This window comes from Panthera tigris, chromosome B4 (genome assembly GCF_018350195.1).
Source record: "Panthera tigris isolate Pti1 chromosome B4, P.tigris_Pti1_mat1.1, whole genome shotgun sequence".
NCBI classification, from domain to species: Eukaryota; Metazoa; Chordata; class Mammalia; order Carnivora; family Felidae; genus Panthera; species Panthera tigris.
The window spans coordinates 135,706,180-135,718,995 of record NC_056666.1 but is presented as its reverse complement, the minus strand read 5'-3'; the positions used below and the strand labels follow the sequence as shown (position 1 = coordinate 135,718,995).

General features: G+C 62.0%; 1 protein-coding gene across 3 annotated transcripts in view; it reads left to right on the top strand.

Annotated features, from left to right (window-relative positions):
- Positions 1 to 12,816, top strand: part of SHISAL1 (shisa like 1) — a 70,208-nt gene that overhangs the window by 41,254 nt on the left and 16,138 nt on the right. The gene's annotated exons all lie outside the window — the stretch shown is intronic.

Sequence of the window (12,816 nt, the reverse complement as noted above, 5' to 3'; positions counted from 1 at the left end):
GAGGGAGCCACCCAGGTGCCCCGCGGGCTGTACATTTTGGAGCAGGAGCCCAGCGTGAGGGAGGCCCGCGGAAGAGACGGGAGCCACGCAGAGGGCAGACACCCCAGTCAGGAGGTTTGATGTGGGGATGGGCTGCAGCCGTGGTCACGTGGGACGTGGGGCACATCCTCCCACTGAGCCCAGCCTACGAGGTCCCTCCCACAGTCTCTGAGCTTTGCAGGAAACCCGACCCGGCTTTGAGCCCCAGCAACGCGTTCAGGCAAGTCACCTTCCCGATCATCGTCCCAAAGCCCCCTGCCAGCTCCCTCCGAGGGTTAAATTAAATGTCTGGCACACAGTAGGTGCCCAGTTAACGACTGGTCCTTCCTTGCCGGAGATGCGACCCAGCTAGTGAATGATCGTTAAATAGCTAGCAGGTACTGACCTTTTCAATAATGGATGACTTAAATAATTCATAAAGAGGCACTTAAATCAGCTTATTGATTGAATAATTGCCCCATCTGTCGTGCAGGAGACAAAAACACGGCCCCGTGCACCTCAGCTTGGCAGATACCGGCCGAGCCGGCCCTCTGGGCCCTTCCCCCGTGCCGGGCCGCTGGTGATATCGAGGTGATGGGTGGAGAACCCCGAGGAACGGGGCGGAAAGGCGGGGGCCCACACAGAGCTACAGACCTGGCCCCGATGGTGGGGTTTTCTGAAATACGGGTCTCTGGCGGCAGCCGTACCTGGGGCGTCTGTCGAAATAAATCCCTGGGAGCCTGCTAATCGGAAAACTCTGGAGGGGGCGGGGTACCTGAGGGACCACAATTTGGGAACCACTGGACAATGTCATTCGTACGAGCGGCCAAGTTTTCGTGAGAAAGCTCACGGGGACCGTGCGTAAAGTCCAGACACGAGACTGAGCTCGCGGTCCCCGAGCTGTGCTGAGTGGGAGACGTTTCACCCAGGAGCTCAGAGGCTTTTCGTGTCCCCCCCCCCGCCCCCCGCTTCCCATACTGTGGCCTCCGAGGGGTGCTCCCGTAATCGCATGCGCGTTCACGAAACAGACCATCAGAAGCCGGCGAGCGTGTGACGGGGATGGAGGGCTCACACCGGGTGGCCTCGCGGCTCCTGTCGTGCCCCCGACACCCGGCGTGAGCTTGGGCGAGGGGCTCCCTGCTCGGGCTTCCACGTCACCCACCACGGGGAGAGGGGGTGGCCTTGGCGAGACCGTCAGCTGCCGGCCTGCTGGCGGATGCCCACGGTTCTGGCGTCATCCGCGAGCGCCCGCCGTGGCCCTGGCTCCACGTTCGCCGTGTCCCATTCTTGCTCTGACCCCGTGGGTGGAGAGGAGAAGGAGCCTCCCCAAAGCCACCGGCCGGTGACGGAGCGGGATCAGGCCGCGGTCCTCTGTGCTGGCAGAAAGGACGCGGTGGGCGAAGCCACCTTCCTTCCCACCGTTCAGCGGGGCTGACGCTTCCCCCATCAGCCCCCGGCCCCATCCTGGGCGGAAGACGTCAGTGACACTGGAAGATGTGACCGGCGGGGGGCGGGGAGGGGCGCAGCCCGGGCAGGGCTGAGCGGGCGTCCCGGGCAGAGAGCCGTGAGCGTGGCCACCAGGGCGTCATCAGGCGACACGGGGCGTGTGGCTGGGGAGGGAGTGGGGGGCGGGCCGTGCTCAGTGCTGCTCCCAGAACGAGAGCTGGGGTCTGCCGCCGCCTCCAGGTTGTCACCCTGGGTTCCCCAAGCAGCCAGCTCGTCCCCGTTGGGTACAGATCCCATCGCCTGTCCCGGCACCGTTACCGTGTTTGGGGCTGGAGCTGACGGTCCCGGTTCAAGACCCACCTGCATCGCGCTGTGACCTGAGCAAGGCATGGCACCGGCCCCGCCTCAGTTTCCCCTGCGAACATACCGGGGGGCACGTCCGCCTTGGGAGTTAAGTGGGAGGATCCTTCGGAGGAGGGGCCTGGCCTACTGCCCGGACCCGGGGGCTTGTGGATTCTCGGGGTCACAGGTGGGTGACTCAACGTGGTCGGGGTCGGGGCCCCGCCCTGCAGGGCGGACGGGGACGTGGAAGCCGCCAGCCACGTGCCGCCGATGTCGTTGCCCATTTGCCCTGTGGGGTGAGGATCGTGTGCCCCATCCTCCCGTGTGGAAACTGGGGCGCTCGGGGCGGGGTGGGGGTGACCTCTGTTCGCGGGGAGCCGGCTTTCCCCTGTTACTCAGACCAGGAGGTTTGGCGGTCGAGCTCCACGAGCTCAGTCCCCCCAGGCGCCCCGCTGCCCGGGCTCACGTCCTCCTCAGAGTGGTGACAGGCGCCCTGCACACCTGCCTGTTCTGTTGGTCGCCCTGCCCCCCTTGTGCTCCAGAAGCTCCCCAGACAGCAGGACCCTTCCCCTGCCTCCCTCTCCTCCTCTCTTCCTTCTCTCTTTCCTCCCCACCCCCGTCCCCTCCCCCTCCTCTGTCTCCCTCCCCCTCCTCTGACTCCCTCCCCCTCCTCTGTCTCCCTCCCCCTCCTCTGACTCCCTCCCCCTCCTCTGTCTCCCTCCCCCCTCTTCTGTCTCCCTCCCCCTCCTCTGTCTCCCTCCCCCTCCTCTGTCTCCCTCCCCCCTCCTCTGTCTCCCTCCCCCTCCTCTGTCTCCCTCCCCCGTCTTCTGTCTCCCTCCCCCTCCTCTGTCTCCCTCCCCCTCCTCTGTCTCCCTCCCCCTCCTCTGTCTCCCTCCCCCGTCTTCTGTCTCCCTCCCCCTCCTCTGTCTCCCTCCCCCTCCTCTGTCTCCCTCCCCCCTCCTCTGTCTCCCTCCCCCCTCTTCTGTCTCCCTCCCCCTCCTCTGACTCCCTCCCCCTCCTCTGACTCCCTCCCCCTCCTCTGACTCCCTCCCCCTCTTCTGTCTCCCTCCCCCTCCTCTGACTCCCTCCCCCTCCTCTGACTCCCTCCCCCTCTTCTGTCTCCCTCCCCCCTCCTCTGACCCCCTCCCCCTCCTCTGTCTCCCTCCCCCCTCCTCTGACTCCCTCCCCCCTCCTCTGTCTCCCTCCCCCTCCTCTGTCTCCCTCCCCCTCCTCTGTCTCCCTCCCCCTCCTCTGACTCCCTCCCCCTCCTCTGACTCCCTCCTCCTCCTCTGTCTCCCTCCCCCTCCTCTGTCTCCCTCCCCCTCCTCTGTCTCCCTCCCCCTCCTCTGTCTCCCTCCCCCTCCTCTGTCTCCCTCCCCCTCCTCTGACTCCCTCCTCCTCCTCTGACTCCCTCCTCCTCCTCTGTCTCCCTCCCCCTCCTCTGTCTCCCTCCCCCTCCTCTGTCTCCCTCCCCCCTCCTCTGTCTCCCTCCCCCTCCTCTGTCTCCCTCCCCCTCCTCTGTCTCCCTCCCCCTCCTCTGTCTCCCTCCCCCCTCTTCTGTCTCCCTCCCCCTCCTCTGTCTCCCTCCCCCCTCTTCTGTCTCCCTCCCCCTCCTCTGTCTCCCTCCCCCTCCTCTGTCTCCCTCCCCCTCCTCTGTCTCCCTCCCCCTCCTCTGTCTCCCTCCCCCTCCTCTGTCTCCCTCCCCCCTCCTCTGTCTCCCTCCCCCTCCTCTGTCTCCCTCCCCCTCCTCTGTCTCCCTCCCCCTCCTCTGTCTCCCTCCCCCCTCTTCTGTCTCCCTCCCCCTCCTCTGTCTCCCTCCCCCTCCTCTGACTCCCTCCCCCTCCTCTGTCTCCCTCCCCCCTCTTCTGTCTCCCTCCCCCTCCTCTGTCTCCCTCCCCCCTCCTCTGTCTCCCTCCCCCTCCTCTGTCTCCCTCCCCCTCCTCTGTCTCCCTCCCCCCTCTTCTGTCTCCCTCCCCCTCCTCTGTCTCCCTCCCCCCTCCCCCATCTATCTCTCCCTTCTACCCCCTCCCTCCCTCCCCCTTCTTTCCCTCTCTCGGTTCCTTCCCACATTCACAAGCATTCCCCCAGCACCTGCCGTGCTCCGGCCCCCTCCCAGGCCCAGGGCCCCCCACCTGCTCCCCCCGGTTTGTCTTTGGCCCAGCGCCTCCCACCTTCTGGCGAGTCACATCACTGATACCCGGCCACCATCTCCGTGGGCCAGGACCTCAGCCCAGCAAACGCCGCCTCGCGCCAGCCCTCGGGCCGGCTCTCCTTGTGCCGGTGGCCACCCCGGGGGCCCTTGTGGCCTAAAGGAGAAGGACGGGGCAGCTGTGTGCCCGTGGCCGCCAGGACAGTCCCCGAGGGGCGGTGCCGTCACCGGCGCGGGCCCGCGTTCCTCGCTGCTGCTGTGGCGGGTCTGGCCGAGAGCCAGCAGCCACACAGGGGCAGACGCACCTGCCTCGAATCCCAGCTCGGCCCCTCGAGGCTGCCTCGCCTGCCCGCGCCTCGGTTTCCTCACCTGTAAAATGGGGACAAGGGCAGCCTGACCTCAGAGTGCCGTCGTGAGGGCCGAATGCCCACCTGGGCCCCCAGCCTCCCGCACTGTCCCCGCCCTCCCGCGCCCAGGGCCTCAGCCCCTACCTGGCCCCCGAGCCCCCCGCCCCCACCCCCACCCCACAGCTCTCTCTCGGAAGCCCGGGCAGCTCTGCTCATCTCCCTCTGAAACGCGCCGGGAGCCACACCCGCGCACCGTTTAGATGCCACCCGCCGTCATTATTTCCACCGGCTGGCCTGTGTGACTGCTGTCGCCCCCCTTTACAGAAAGGCAAACACAGACCCAGAGAGGGTAAGCGACTGGCCCGAGGCCACACAGTAAGCTCGTGGGCTTGAGCCCGATCTCCCCAGCCCCGGGCCTCCCAGAAGCAAGCAGGACCCTGAGCCAACCGCCACAGGCCCCTGCCTACGTCGCCCCCAGCCGCACTCCTTCCGCCGGGGGCCCGGCCCCGCTCTGGCCCTTGCCGATTCCCACCTCCCTGCCGTTACACGCAGTTCCCTTCCCCCCCGTGCTATTCTTGTCTTCTTCCGCATCTCCCCGGGAACTCCTATTCGTCCCTCAAAACCTTCCCCGAAGTCAGAGCCCTGGTCAGGCCTAGAGGCCCGAGGCCTGGTGTGGGCGGGGAGGAGGGGGGTATGGGGTGGGGCAGTGACGGGAGGAGAGGAGGCTGGCCAGCCCTCGGGGCCTCTCAGTCTTTCAGAGCTCAGGGGGAAATTCCTGACTTGGCCCAGGAAGACGGTTGTTTGTGTATCTCAGGCTTCAGTGGGCACTCAGTCCCCTGGGGTCCTGTTGGATTTGCCAGTTCTGAAGGGCATAGTCTGGGTTGGGCCTGGGAGATGCCGACGGTGCCAGTCTGGGGACCGCCTCTAGAAGAGTGGGGACAGAGCCCTCCTGTTCGAGCCGGGAGCTCCTCTGCAGGGTGGTCTCGGAGAGACTTCTGGGCCCAGATCAGCAGAAGGAGCCCAGGGGGCCTGGGGGGCTGTCTCTGGCGCCCATGGGGGACACTGAATAACCTGGCCCCCTAGGCAGGAGAGGGGCAGCTCCCCACGGCCCTCAGGGCAGCCTTGGGTGTGCACAGGAAGTCGCATGTCGCTTGAGATCACGTGGAACCAAATTACATCAGGCTCTGACCTGTCCCTGAGGTGCCTTAAGTGGTGGTGGGGGGGGGGGGGGCGGCCTGCCCCCAGGAGGCTCCCAGGTTGATGGAGCAGGACAGAGAACGGCCACAGTCGCCCAGAGCGCCCAGAGAAACTGGGCGAGCCCATGATGAGCTGCAGGGGAGGGGAGAGTCAGGGCGGGCTTCCTGGAGGAGGAGGCAACATCGAGCCAGACCCGGGGACGTGAGGGGTTGGAACAAAGGGGCAGAGCCACTTCAGACAGAAGAAACAGCCCAAGAAAAGGCCGCAGCAACCCCGGAAATTGCAAGAGGGCTGCAGATGTGTCACGTGACCCGAGACGGACCCAGACTCCCGGCCCCGATGTACCGCCCCTCTCGGCCCAGAGGCCTCCCTCTGCCCGCCAGCAAGGCCCCCCAAGCGGCTCTCACCTCCTTCCTCCCGGACCCAGAACACCCTCTGGCTCTTTACGGAACTCATCCCTCGGGGGGTCCCCGGAGTTTTGCCCGACCCCAGAACCTTCCTCCCAGTAAAGCTCGGGCATCACTTTTTTTCTCCCCGGCTCCGTGGCCAGATCCTTGGTGTGCGGTTTCTGGCAGGCCCCCAGCCAGCAGCAAGAAATTCCAGAAAGTCAGAAGACAGAAAGGGAGACCAAGTATCTTCTTTCCTTGGCGCCACGTCAAATACCAGGGAGGCCTCCGTGATTGGAATCCAGAAGACGTGGAACGTCTGCATTGCGGGCGCAGTTCCAAGCCTCGGGGCTCTCAGCTGGACTAGGAAACCCTGGACCCGTCCCCTGCCACCGCCGTCTTTCCAGGCCGGAGCCCTGGCCTCCTCCCACCGCAGCCCAGTTCAACGGAAGGCACATCCCCGCTGCTTCCGCAGCTGTGTCCGCGGCACGCACGGCTCTGGCGGAAGCCCAGGAAGGTGATGCTTCACGACCAGGCAGCACCACGGAGGGTGGGGGTGACGGCCCCAGACCCAGAGGCCTCATCGGCTGTGTGTCCTCAGGCCAGTTGCTGGCCCTCTCTGAGTCTCAGCGCTTCCTTCCCCTCAGCAATGGTGACGAGGAGTGAAGGAGAGGGCCCTTGCCCAGGGCTGAGCACGCAGTAGGGCTGCAGGGAACATCGCCGCCTTTCCAGGCACCACATCCTCACCGCCAGCCAGCTGGCCTGTCCTTCCTCACCCCGCGGGTGCTTGGCCCAAGGAGGAATACTTGGGGTCGGTGCTAGGGAGCGGATTTAAAATCACGGCCAAGCCGGGGCCACGCTGGGCACTCAGACGGGGCTCCCTACGTTCCTGGCCCGTCCCCGCGAGACTGCGAGAACGAGGGTTTTGTCCGCTCGGTTTGCTGCCTCGTTCCCGGCTTTCAAGCATTTATTTGATGGATCCGCGTTTTACAGGTGAAGAAACCAAAGCACGGAGAGGTTAGGTCACTGGCCCGGGGCCACCCCGCTGGTCACTGGCAGACCCAGCGTTTGAACACAGGCAGCTTGCTGTGACCGGCCTAGAGAACTGCTCAGCCGTCAGGGCCCGGTCTCCAGTCTGGTCCCTTCAGCCAGGGGGCCGGACCGGACAAGGCAGGCAGGAGTCCAGAGACAGAGGTCGAGGGCCTCAGACACCCGACGAAGCCTTGGGCAGGAGCTGGGTCTGTGCCACGGGCGCCATCAGCCACGGCAGGACCCAGGGCCCCGGGGAGGGTTCAGGGGCCAGGAGGAAGCCAGGGTGTGGGGTCCGGTTCTGGTCGCACCCTTCTTCTGGGCCGGGCGCCTGGACGTACAGTCTGGCTGACTCAGGGGCAGACGATGGCGATGAACCGTCAGCTGTGACAGGAGAGAGCGCGAAGGGTGTGTTGTCCGGACCGGGCATCGGGGACGGCTTCCTGGAGGAGGCGATCTTCAAGGATGAGGAGGAATTAGGCAAAAAGTAAAGGGGGGAGGGCGTCGCTGGTGGGAAGAAGAACATGAACAAAGGCCTGGGTAAGGGGCCGGGACCCTCGGGGTCTCGGCAGGGAACAGCCGTCCTGGAACACAGTGCATCTCAAAGTTCCCTTCTCTAGTAGAATGGTCAGGTTGTTTTTTCTGGTGAGAGCCCTTTACTGATAACATCCCACAAGAGGCCACAAATGCCCCCCTGAAAGTTTTCTGGGGCTCAGGCCTTTCTCTCTTTCTGCTCTTTCCCTGCCCCCAGGGCCGCCGTAGACCCAGAGACCCCAATTCAACCTAAAGGATTAAGTTCGGGTGCTTAGGACAGACTGGGCCGCAGGGTCCAGAAGAAAGGACCAGACCACATCCGAAGTGACTGGGGCTGGTAGATTTTCTCGCTCGTAACATTGAGTAAACCGTGACCTGGGAGCAGCAGGGAGGGGTCGAAGGAAACCGTTTGGAGGGAAAGGCAAGGACAGCGCACAGCTCGAATCCCACGTCGGCCCCCCTGGGTCGCGGCACCCGGACAGGTCCCTACAACCTGTCTCCAGGCCCCAGTGGCTCAGAGGTCATCAGGAGAGGGTGAGGGGAAGGCCGGCCGCCCAGAGCCAGAGCGCGGCGGTCCTGGTCACGGGTCTTCATTATTATTTCCCTGCTCTGCGGCCGCCTCTGCCTCAGCCCTCCACCGGGGAGTGGCCACAGGTTCCTTTTATGCCTAATTCCCTTTTTGGTTTTTAAGTTTATTTGTTTATTTTTGAGAGGGTGGAGAGGGACGGAGCGAGAGGGAGGCACGGAATCGGAAGCAGATTCCAGGCTCCGAGCCGTCAGCACAGAGCCCCACGCGGGGCTCGAACCCACGAACCGTGAGATCGTGACCCGAGCTGAAGTCAAGACTCGAAGGCTTAACCGACCGAGCCACCCGGGCGCCCCCTGATTTTCCATCATAGAAGTGCCGGTGCTCGCTGGAGAACACGGGGGGCCAGACACACCCCGATGGCTGTCCCCCACAAACGCAGCCCGTTGTCCCCTGCGACTCTTCCCGTTTTATGACTGTTGCCATCTGCACATCGAGCCGCGCGTCGAGGGTTTTTAATACAACGTTCTGTCTCGATGAGCTGCCGGCATTATTGAGACGTTTTCATAACACTGCTTTAATGGCTGCCTTAATTGTCCGCTGAGAGATGATGGTCCGTAAGTCAGTGACCCACTTCCCCGTCCCAGGCCACCTGGGGCTTCTGACCGTCGCCCCTGCCGACCTTCCCCGTCCAGCTCTCAGAGCATCGCTGTGTCCCGTGCGGGCCCCTCAGCCCCCAGGACGACAGGCTTCCCAGATGGAGGGAAGCCCAGCCAAGCACGCCCAGTGATGGAAGGACCGCTCAGTCCTCCAGAAGCCGCCTGCCGCGTTGGGACAGCCCTGCCTTCTAGGAAGCTCTATTTTTTTTTTTTTCCTAAGGCAGGAAACAGTGTTCAGATGCAGAGGCTGTGAGAGGCAGACAGACCTGGGTTCAGATCTTGCTCCCCCATTTTTTTAAAAGTCTATTTATTTATTTTGGGGGCGGGGAACGCAGAGAGAGAAGGAGACAGAATCCCAAGCAGGCTCCGCACTGTCAGTGCCGAGCCCGCCTCGGGGCTCGATCCCACGAACCGCGAGATCACGACCTGAGCCCAAATCAGGAATCAGATGCTTCACTGACTGAGCCGTGCAGACGCCCTGCTGCCCCGTTTTTGGATAGCTGGTGATGTGGCCACACTCCCCTCACCTGGAAAGCGGGATGGTAGGATCCACGCTGTCTGGTTCAGCAAGAGGAGGCGTGGAAGACTGTGGCGCACAGAAGCCGCTCTACCAGTGGCCCTCCTCTCCCCACCCCCCCGCCCCTGGCGTCATGTCAGGGTGTGGCAGGCTTTCTGTGATGTTGAGGACAGCAGTCAGCTGCCCCAGGGTCCGCAGCCCCCTGGGCCGAGTTCTGGCTGGCCACGGGGCAGTCAACAGCCAGAAAGGGTTTCACCGGATGAGTAGGAGTTTGCTGCAAGTGGAGATACGGCCGTGCGGGCGGAATGCGGCTCAGGCTAAGTCCCAGAGGATGGAAAAGGCTAGTGAGAAATGGGGAGCCCTGGGGAGCTCCAGGTCCTGGGTAACACCCCTCAGGGCTCCCAGCCCCTCACGTCTCCCTCCTCTTCTCCCCAACCTCAGACACCGGAGGACCCGGTGACTGACTCTTTACCATGTCAACGTCCTATCAGGGACGCCAGGGAACGGACCCCGAATCCGCCCTCCTCACCCCTCTCCCGAAACCAACCATCTGGTCCACCTTGCCAGGACTGAGGCAACACCTTCTAAATCTCTTCCCGCTTCTATCCTTTGCCCCCCACAGCGGCAGAACAATCCTATTAAAACAGAAGTCAACTCCCGTTGGCGCCTCCCCTCTGTCTAGGAGATGAAGCCCGAATCCTTTCAACGGTCCACCCCATGTCCTGCTACCCCTCCCCGGTCCCTCCGTCCTCATCTCCCCCATTTGCTCCAGCCACCCCGGCCTCCCCGCAGCTCCTGGAGCTCACCGAGCTCCCTGCCACCTCAGGGCCTTTGCACCTGCCACGCCCCCTGCCTGAATCTCTCCTCTCCCGGTCGCCTGCTCCACTCCCTCCCTCCCTTCCACCTGGGGCCCGCCCCGATGTCACCTGGTCAGAGAGGCCTTCCCTGGCCAATAGAATAGCTGTGCTATCTTATAAATGTCTAAATAAGTTTCCCTATTTTATAAATAGCCTCCCCTCTCTCCTCCCCCTCACCCCCTTTCATCTCTTCATGGCGCTTACCGCCTGCTGCTGTGTTTATTGTCTTGCCTGGTGTCTGCCTCCTCTGCTGTCAGGAGACCCGAAGAGAGTCGGGATGGGTCCGTCTTGCGCTCAGCCCGGACCCCCCGGCCCCTGTTGTCAGCGCTTAACGCCATGTGTCCTCCTCTGCCCAGCGCCCCGCCCACAGCAGGCCCCTGTGAGGGGTCAGGTCAGTGAGTTAATTGCACTATTATTGCTAATAACAGGCCCTCCCACTTCTCGAGGAACTGGGAGCTAAGCAGCTGCAGCAAGCAGTGCCATTTCGTGTCCCCAACACAGCTTGTCATCCGCACCTGGGGGGAATAAACAGACGCCCAGAGAGGGTCAGCAACTTGTCCTGCGTCGCACAGGCCGAGCCGGGATTCACACCCAAGTCCCGCGGACTCTGCAAAGCCCACGTTTTGGGAGCGGGAGGCAGTGCCTCCGCCCGTGCTTTTCCCACCGGGAGAATAAACCCTGAGCGGCGCGCACAGAGCACGCGGCCCCCTGCCGGACCGGGTGACGGGGGTTCTCTGCGCAAGTCAGGCCCCACGCACTCTTGGGGCAGGACCCCGAGGACCACCCCCCCCCCAAGTGCGTGAGGCCTCCAGGCACTCGCACACCCAACCCTCTCTGGCCCGGACCCGACATGAGCCGGAAACTCGGTGTGGGTTCCGACCCGGAGCTGGCTCTTTGTGGCTTCTGGGGAGCACGTAGTTGGCGTTGGGGTCTCCATCTTTCCTCCGGCATCACCTGTGAAGGTGCATCTCAGCCCTCGGTATCTCTCCGGAGCCCCGAGGAGAAGCTGAGGCGGCCAGGTGTCCCCAACCATCCGTCTGGCAGCTCCCTATTCGCCTCCTTCCTCCGGAAGCCTCCGCCCGTCAGAGGACCCAGCAGCTCGGAAGGGGAGATGCGACGCACGGGTTGTTTCGAATACTTTTACTTGGAAGATCTCACAGCAAATGCGCAGAGAGGTGGGAGCTGGGTTCCCACGTGCCTCCACTTGGCAGTGGGGAACCTCGGGCAAATGATCTCACTTCCCTCAACTCCACTTGCCCTGTCGGCGGACTCCAGAAAGTTAGGGGCAGCAGTAAACACACTTAAGTGGTTGTGGATTTCCCTTTTCCTCTGGATACATTCCAGGCAGGGAGCTGATTGAGTCAGGGGGTAAGAGCTGTATGGTTCTTTGTACCAGCGCCAGCCTCCTTCCCCAGGGGACTGTCACCAGCAGCGGCTTGTGAGCACGGGGCACCCCTCATTTTTATGTGGTTTGCATTTCTTTGATTGTTAGGGAGGCTGAACACCTTTCCGTTAATCTGTTAATTGACTATTTCCTCTCCTGTGGGTTGCCCATCTATGTTACCGTGCCCCCAAGACAGCTGATAATTAATTAAAGGCATTTCCGGAAAGCCACTTTTAGTCCCCAAACTTCAGCTCCCGGGTGTTCCTCTTGTCTGTGTATCCCCTTCTCCTATGCTGTTTACTTAATATATTTTTAATTGACTTTATTTACTTATTTTTTAACGTTTATTTATTTTTGAGACAGAGAGAGACAGAGCATGAATAGGGGAGGGTCAGAGAGAGAGGGAGACACAGAATCCGAAACAGGCTCCAGGCTCTGAGCCGTCAGCAGAGAGCCCGACTTGGGGCTCGAACTCACGGACCGCGAGATCGTGACCTGAGCCGAAGTCGGACGCTTCACCGACTGAGCCACCCAGGCGCCCCTATTTTTAATTGACTTTAAATCAAGTCGCTTCTTTAGAAAACTCAGGCTTGCTCTAAGCAACGGTATCTTTGGTTTAAGAGTTAACATTTTTCCCAGTACGGGTAAAGACAAACGCATAAACGTCGCCAAGACGTGCCCAGGGCCACCTTGCACTGACTCACGCGAGCTGGTAGTTAAAATTTTCAGGAATTTTGGGACCCCGTGTTGAATACAGCCACTCTAACAATGAACTGGTAGGAGCTGACAAATAAATAAATTACATGAAACACAAAAGTAATCGATATTTGAAACGCTTCACTTCCTAATAATGATTTTGCTACATTTCCTATCATCTGCGCTCTTGGGCCTTTTTATCGCATGGGTGCAGTGAAACCTACTTACATTGGCTACTGTGTATCTCTTCCCAACTCTGAGTCCGGTGACTTCATGCTGACAGTATTTACACCATGGAAACGGGCAGCAGATGTTACAAATCAGGGCTTTTTCCTCTTGAGAACTGGCCATCAAATGCTCCCTGGTTACATTCCACTGCACGTAACGTTTCAGATGCTCATGCGTTCAGCACCTCCCACTATCTGCCTGCCCCAGCGGGGTGCGAATCTTAGTGTGGAGAAGCAAATGTGTCTTTACGTGCTTTCCAAAGTGGGACCCCAGTACTTCCAGAGACACCCACAGACCGGCGTCCGGGGCAGTGATAGCTGGGCCGAGAGGCAAGGTGGTCCCGGAAAGGGATTCATCAGCCCTTTCCAGCTCCCGGTCCCTCCCGGAGCAAAGAAAGCAAGGGAGGTGAGAAGTCAGGAGGACTGGTCAGACCTTCCTGTCGTCCCACTGGCCCTCGGTCCCCGGAGGGACCACCTTGGCCAGTCCCTTTGCCAACTTGCC